Source organism: Pteropus medius, unplaced genomic scaffold (assembly GCF_902729225.1).
Source record: "Pteropus medius unplaced genomic scaffold, Ma_sr-lr_union100, whole genome shotgun sequence".
Classification (NCBI taxonomy): domain Eukaryota; kingdom Metazoa; phylum Chordata; class Mammalia; order Chiroptera; family Pteropodidae; genus Pteropus; species Pteropus medius.
Genome location: NW_024340692.1, coordinates 21,158,157 through 21,166,360, shown reverse-complemented (window position 1 = coordinate 21,166,360; position 8,204 = coordinate 21,158,157). Strand labels below are relative to the sequence as shown.

Sequence of the window (8,204 nt, the reverse complement as noted above, 5' to 3'; positions counted from 1 at the left end):
GACCATGTGAGTGTGCAAAAGCTGGAGAGTAGGTAATTTTAGCCAGGTATCCCTACACATCTGTCAACAGTTGCCAACAATCTAAATGACCTAAATTGAATAAAATTAATTTTATATTTAAAAAGAACCTCACCTGTATATTCAAAACACCGTGAGCTTAGAACAATACAGAGAAAATTACAGAGCAACCCACAGTAAAAGACGGCATTTATACAGTAAGGGAGAAAGACAGGGGAAAATATCTTGGAATTCAGAGCTACAGAAGTTAAAACTATCAATGGAAGCTTGTGTTGTCATGGAAACTTGATACAATTGAGGGGCCAGGAAAGCCATTGTTTAGCTATATCATCACATAGAAAGGTACAGATGCTATTCAGATCAATCAGAATTGTCTGGGCAGATGATTCCAAGAGAACAGTAACTGAGTGACGAGTCTAAAAAAGTACACATAAAAGATCTGAATAATGAAGGTAAGGAAAGGAGAATTCAAGCAGTCTCAAGTAGGAAAAAGAAAAAGAAAAAGAAAAAGAAAAAGAAAAAGAAAAGCCCTTCAGGCATGTGTTGAGTTGAATACAGAAAAAAAAGATATGAGAAAAGAGTAAGCAGGATCTGCTGGTTGTTCTGATAAAATTAAGGATAACATTTAAGTGGTATAGAAAAGGAGAAAAATTATAAAACAAGAGCATGCTTTCATAATACTATTAATCACACTATAATGTATTAACTGCTAATATATTTGCCTCCCTACAGATTATGAGCTTATTTTAAAAAGCCTGGCTATGTTTATCATTACCACTCCTACTCCCAGTTCCTAACTGGCCCAGCATAGTATAGCCATTCAATCAATATTCAGTAAATGGTACTAATTGCTAGAATTTATTTAGAAGTGAACTGTATTACTGTTACTGTAGCAAGTCGTATTAGTTTGCAATGGCTGCCATAACCAAATAGTACAGACTGGGTGGCTTAAACAACAGAAATTTACTTCCTCACAGTTCTGAAGGCTAGAAGTCCAAGATCAAGGCGTTAGCAAATTTGGTGTCTTCTGAGGCCTCTCTCCTTGGCTTGCAGATGGCTGCTTCTTGCTGTGTCCTCATACGGCCCTTTTTCTGTGGGTGTCTCTTCTTATAAGGGCACTAGTCATATTGGATTAAGGCCCTACCCTCAGGTCCTTATTTTAATTTAATTGCCTCTTTAAAAACTTTATCTGCAAATATGATTACATTTTGAGGTTCTGTGGGTTGAGACGTCAGCATACAAATTTTAGGGGAACACAATCTAGTCCATAACACAAATGTATAGCTTATTTCATTCAACTGTCACAACAATATCAGTAACCTAAAGATTCTGTGCGACTTCTTTCTATGGATGAGACTGAGCTTCAGGGAAAGAGGGTAGTTTGCATCTTAAAAGGCTCATTTTGTGTCGTAGAAGCTCCAATCACATTGCCTAAGAATTGTTCCCTCAAGTAAATTCTTCTAGTCTCTTGTAGGTGAAAGACTAGAAATCAAGGGCTTCTGAGAAGAGAAACAAGAACACATTGAAGCCAGCTTCATTCAGTACAAAGCACGATATGAAAATCTATACAAAGATTAGACTTTTACTCTAGGAGCCTATGTTCCATGGTCATAAAAACATGCTTTGTTGCTGTTTTTGCTTGCTTACTGGGGTGATCACTTTATGTTATATAAATGTCTAATCACTATGTTGTACACCTAAAATTAATATAATATTATATGTAAACTGTAATTAAAAATTTTTTTTAAAGGAACATTATTTTAAAAATTCCAATGAAATCCACTTGCTTCTCCTACTAAAGAAATAGTGTATTTTTCCATTGCTAGAGATTTAGGGGTCCCCCAGGAAATCAGAACTCTCTAACTGATCAGAGTTCCTTGGGAATAGATATACCTTCTTTATAAGCGGGACAGTTTGTAATACTGGTAAATTCTAGCCATTTCTAAAAAATGATCTTGGTACCTTGCAATTCATGATACTTAATGAAGTGCAGTGAGGCTCTGTATAAAGAATCTTGCCATGGAGCAGGTTATGTTACAGATAACACCACACAAGGCAATACTTGAAGATACTTAGAGATTAGTGATTTGGGATAGATGGAAGCAAAAAGGAAGGTGCCTTGGGGGAAATGAGGAAGCTTTCAAGGTAATTCTGTAAACTCCAACATTTCTATGTTCCAGACCATGTGCCACACTCTGGGCTTGGTGCTAACATAAATAATGTGCAGTCATTCTCTGGGAAGTGCTCAGGGCTGAAATCAAGCTTTTTTCCGCTTGTCTTTATTTCAGATAAAATTTTGATCACGAATACAGTGGCATATATTATAAACTCAGAAAATCAAAATGGTATAACTAGTGCTATCATGAGAATCTCTTTTTCTCCTTATTTATGACTCTGCTTTATAGTTTTTCAATTAATATTAGTCACCTTAGATGGTTAAAAGGAATTTCTGAAGTCCCATCAAATGATTCCATTCTTTATTTATGAGTTACATAAGAAATATATTTGTGTGTGTGTATATATATATATGTGTACATATATACATGTGTATATATGTACACATATGTATATATATGTATACATATACTTGTATATATATGTATACATATATATACAAGTGCTTCTATACATTATATAGAAGCCAATTTTTTAAAGATTATAAAATTTTTTAAGAGTTCAGATCTTATGGTTAAATAATAGAGGGGAGAAACAGGGCCTTTTTTTTTTATTTTTTATTTTCCTCATTTGGGAAGAGAAAGGGAGGATAATGCATGCCTCAGGAGAGAGAAGCTCTCCAGTGCAGAGAGACTCTTCTGTCTGCAGGTTCAGCATTGGCTTCAATAGAGCTCAAGCCCTGCAAATGACAAATAAGACTCCAGCAATTAAGTAATTATAGAGAAAAGGCAAAATGCTAGGCATCAACAGACACCAAATCAGAATAAAAACTGCTTTCTCTGAAATTATGAAGTACATCCTGTTTCTTGTCATCATTTCCCAGCTAAGAGAAGAGACTAACCAATCTCAGAGAAAAAGCTAAATGAGTAACACTCACGGTGGCCAGGCCTGGACAGGGAGTCTTAAGAAGAAGCAAAAAAGCTACTTCATAGAGAAATTAAAGCTCCTCTTTACAGACTCTGAAGAGAAACTATTAATGTTTTTTCTCTTTCTGACATACTTATTCTCTTCTCAAGAGTTTATTTCAATCCTTACTGCTACTGTCATCATTTTTGTCCTTTGCCAAGAAAGCTGGATGGTTTAAAAGCCATTTGGGACTGAAGTTAAAGATCTCTTTTATTCCAAGTTTTTCCTCACTTGTCTCATGTTGTATTTTCTCTTTAGAAAGGTGTAGGTGGTGAACACAATAATAAAATGAATTAGGGTTATTACAGTTATGCTTTTAATTTTGAATGAATATCAATTTTTCAAGGGTAGAGTGGCATTTCTCAAGTGTAAAAATTAAACTGCTGGCATTAGAATTGACTGAAGATTTTTTTGTATAATAGCTATAGTGAGAGACAATTTACATATCATACCTGTTTAAAATGTACAATTCAATGGTTTTTAGCATATTCATGGAGTTACACAACCATCAACACAATCAATTTTAGAATATTTTCATCAATTCCAAAAGAAACTCCTTGTCCATTAGGAGTCACTCTCCATTTCCCTCCTACCTCCTCAGCTCAGGCAACAACTAATTTACCTTCTGTATCTATGGATTTGCTTATTTGAGATTCTTTATATAAATGGAATCATAAAATATATGACATTTTATGAGTTCTTTTACTTAGCATAATATTTTCAAGGTTTATCTATGTTATAGTATGTATCAGTACTGCATTTTTTATTACCAAATAACTTTTCATTGTTTATATCTACCATATTTTTCAATCCATTTTTGACAGACATTTGGGTTGTTTTCACTTTGGGGCTACTATGAATAATGCTGCCATGAACATTGTGTATAAGATTTTTTTGTAGACATATGTTTTCAGTTCTCTTGGGTACATATCTAGGAATGAAATTGCTGACTCATCTAGTAACTTTATGTTTCACCCTTTGAGGAACTTCCGGGACTGTTTCCAAAGTGGCTACACCATTTTACATTCCCACCAACACTGTGTGAAGATTCTAATTCCTCCACATCTTTGTCAACACTTGTTACTATCTATCTTTTTTAATATAGCTAGGCTAGTGGGTATGAAGAAGTATCTCATTGTTTGTTTGTTTGTTTGTTTGTTTGTTTTTATGGTGACATTAGTTAATGAAGTCCAGTAAGTTTCACTGTACACTTTAATAGTAAGGCATATATATATTTACACTGTGTGTTCATCTCCCATAATTGTATTTCTTTCTGTCACCATATATTTGACCCCTTTTACCCCACCTACCTCCCTCCTCTCCCCTCCCCCTTTACTCTCTGGTAACCAATAGTCTATTGTCCATGTCCATGAGTCTCTGTTTGTTTGTCCTGTTCGTTTGTTGTTTTTAGGTTTATATCCCACATATAAGTGATATCATGTGGTTTTCAACTTTTTCCATCTGGCTTACTTCACTTAGCATGATTATCTAGAGGTCCATCCATGTTCTCGCAAATGTCAGTATTTCATCTCTTCTTATGGCTGAGTAATATTCCATTGTATATATGTACCACAGCTTCTTTATCCAATCATCTATCATAGGACACTTCGGTTGCTTCCATGTCCTGACTACTGTGAATAATGATGCTACTCATTGTGGTTTTGATTTATACTTCCCTGATGGTTGATATTATTAAAATGCGTATTACTAAGCTACAACCTGACTTTGAATTAGAATCTATGAGTCTGAATTTTACTGAGACTCATATATCAGTTATTTGTTCATGCATAACAGATATTTATCATCTCTCACAGTTCTTGTGGATCAAATATTTGTGAGAAGCTTTGTTGAGTATTTCTGGTTTGGTATCTCAGAGGGTTCATTTGGATAACTGCCAGAGCTGCAGAATTTGAAGCCTTGACTTGGACTGGAAGATCTACTTCCATGGTCTGCTTCATGGGCACGCAATTGCTTCAGTCACACAGGGCACCACACTTAGAAGGGTTTCACGTCCTTGGTTTAATGCCCTTCTGTTGCTATGTTGAAATTCTTAATGATTTATCTTGGAACTTGTGTTTTGTAAGTAAAGTCCAAAGGGACAAGGGAGCCTGTGTGAGCAGAGCATATTTGTGCAATATGTGTGTCTGTGTTGCTTAGGGCTCCATTTTCATATGATGATTGCAATATCCATGAGCATAGAATTCCATTGGACCCATGATGTGTGGAAGTTCAGTGAGATTAAAAGTAAGTAAAGGTAAGCATGTTATGTTTATGACTGCATAAATGAGGGTACTGACAGTCCAGAGAGGCCACATTTTTGTTAGAATTAGAATTTGTTATAAATACAGTAAAGACTGTGTTTGGCCTTAGAAGAAGAGGAGGAAAAGGAAGGAGGGATAAAGCTGGTGAGATGACCGAAGGTGTGTAGGACACAATGGCTCCCCTCCACGTTTCCTTTCAAATCTCTAGGAAAGCTACCAAACCCACCAGATGTTTGTGGAAGTGAGTCTTTTTTTGTAAACATCAGTGAAAGGGTTCGGTTTGAAGCATGGGTAGATATTGGGTGGGTGGGGGGGAACAGTGCAATGGGCGTAGGTAATAAAGGATAGAGGAAATCATGAAAAATATCATGAGAGAAGACACTGGACTATCACTGGCTATGGAATAAGGGGATTTGAGTTTGAGTCAACTTTGAGATTTTCAAGGATCATGGAAACTGCAGTTTACTTTTTAGTTTTACCTATAATTCTGCATGCTGTACATAATGTATCGCCTCTTGATTCCAAATAAGCAATGCCTACTTATTTATCTCCTATATTTAGACATCCTTGTGATCATAGTTTTGTGAGACATATATCCCTGTATCTTTATAGGGTATGTGGTCATGATGCTCATTTTCCAGGTAGGAAGAATTAGAACATCCCATACTCTGAATTAAGTGTGTCACTTTGCTTGAGTGTCCACAAAGTCTTAAATTTTGGCTGCTATTTAGGACAGATTTGGGCCAGGGATCACAATGCTGAGCCTAACTGAAATCCATTTATCTCTCAACCTCAGTGTTAGTTAAACTGAAGGGACAGAGAGAAGGAGGGAGGTCTTGCTAAGGCTGTGGGAGACCTGCTGGGGACTAATGTTAGCATTTGAGGAATATAAGGCAAAGGAGAAGAGAGAATGTAATGTTCTAGTCTCTGGGTGCAATTGCTGCTGAGTCCTGGCATGGCTTGCCCTGCAGCTCACCATCATTCACTAATTGGCAGGATTTCCTAGTTATTGTGCTGGCTCCATTGAAAACTCACTGCAGGTGTAAAACTGCTTGTCAAGGCAGTAATTCCAACAATGCAGTGGCTATTCAGCTTGCATGGACTTTATGCTTGACAGATGGATGCCTTACACAGTCAGGCCAGTAAGCACAGGGTTCAGTGAGGCAAAGGATCTCACCTCCATTCAGTAGTGCCTTATTTTGACAAGCCCCAGGTCTGCTGTTTCAAATGGCCAGCAGAAAGAAAACCACACCATAGGTCTACACCAGAAGTTTTTCTTCTTATACACAAATTGAAAGAGTAAATTGCTTAAAGAAAAAAAGTTCTTATAATTTATTTTATATTTCAAAATCAGTGGATTTTTGTAAGGAAGGAATATTTATTGTTATTTTAACCTGTGTTACATCAAGATGGCTATACATTTGGCTTAATGCATATGATTAATTTAATAACACGTTCATTGACCTGAAGACCCACAGAACTCAACATGTACTTTGGCTTCCAGACTCACCTACCCAATTGTTTACTCAACCCTTCAGTTTGGATGCCTAACGTCATCTCAAACTAAACACATCTAAAAACCAAACTCTTAATTTCCCGTACACTCTTGTCCCACCCATCCGGCCAAACCTGTCTTTATCTCATTAAATGGTATCTCCATTCATTCTGTCGCTCAGGTGATCAACCCTTGTACTCTACACTTAACCAAACTTTTGTCTGAAAGGATCCCTGCCAAGATAACCACAAGCCTCATTCTTTTAGGCCACTAATGTCTCTGGTCAAACATCGCCTTATCAGGCTTTCTGTGCCCACCTTATGTCCCCTACCTTGTCATTCTCCTCTTACCTATATTATTTTTCATAGCATTATCACCATATGAGAAGTTATATATTCATTTATTTATTTCTCGAATGTCTTCTCTTACTAAAATGTAAGCTCTTTGAGGATAGGACATTGTTTTGTTCATTGTTTCACACATAGCACAGGAAGGTAATTACACATAGTAGGTGCTCAATAAACATTTGTTGAATGAGCTAATAAACAAATAAGTAAAATAATTGTTTGAGTGTAGCTTCAAAAGACGATTATCTAGGGCTTAGTGTTAAGTTGCAGACAAACTGAAATTGTGCTTTGAGGAGACACAAAATAAAATTCAATGGGAATTTCTTTAGAGTACTTACATGATGGTTTCTCGGGGCATTTTCTCTCTGGCAGTTCTCAAATCTAAATAGAAAAAATAATGTGCAATTAGTTAAGAAACACTTATTGAGCATTTGCTCTGTATACAGTGTCATGAGGAACACAAATGTAATGCAGGTGCAGTTGTTTCTTTCAAGGATATTTCAATCTTATGCATCACTACAACGCTAACTCATTATAGTAAAAAATTCTCAAATGTCTTATTCCTCCATTAAAAATAAATAAATTATAGTTGAGTAATTACTTTGTTATATTAAAAAATGGAACATGTATCATAACTAATTCAAACAATACAGAAAGATATTAAAAAGCAACAAATCTCCTCAAATATTAACACCAAAAATAATCAGTGTCACTGGATGAACATCTACATAGATAGAAGAAACCAAAGAAGTTACATAGAAACAGAGAAAGAAATCAGTTGCTAAAAATGGGCTAGTGCTCTACATGATGTTTTAAAAATGAAAGGTGATTAATTTTCTTGATTTAACAATAAAAAAATAAAACAGAAGGAATTGCTAATTTTTACAAAAATCTTTCTTTACTACTCAAAGTATTGATTTCTACGATATCCTTTTAAGTAAGAAATTTGTACATGAAGACCATTAAGATGTCAGTGCGTGCGTGTGTGTGTGTGCGTGCGTG

The 8,204-nt window shown here is 35.8% G+C and overlaps 1 long non-coding RNA gene across 2 annotated transcripts in view; it reads left to right on the top strand.

The window, feature by feature from the left end:
* The first annotated feature begins 5,200 nt into the window (after nt 1-5,200).
* The window catches only part of LOC120586972 (uncharacterized), a 29,343-nt gene continuing 26,339 nt past the window's right edge, over nt 5,201-8,204 (top strand). The window contains exon 1 of one of the 2 annotated variants that reach the window (XR_005648852.1): nt 5,201-5,343. This is a non-coding gene — a long non-coding RNA (uncharacterized LOC120586972). Of the gene's footprint in view, nt 5,354-8,204 lie in introns of both variants that reach the window. The other variant, XR_005648843.1, reaches the window with a different exon arrangement.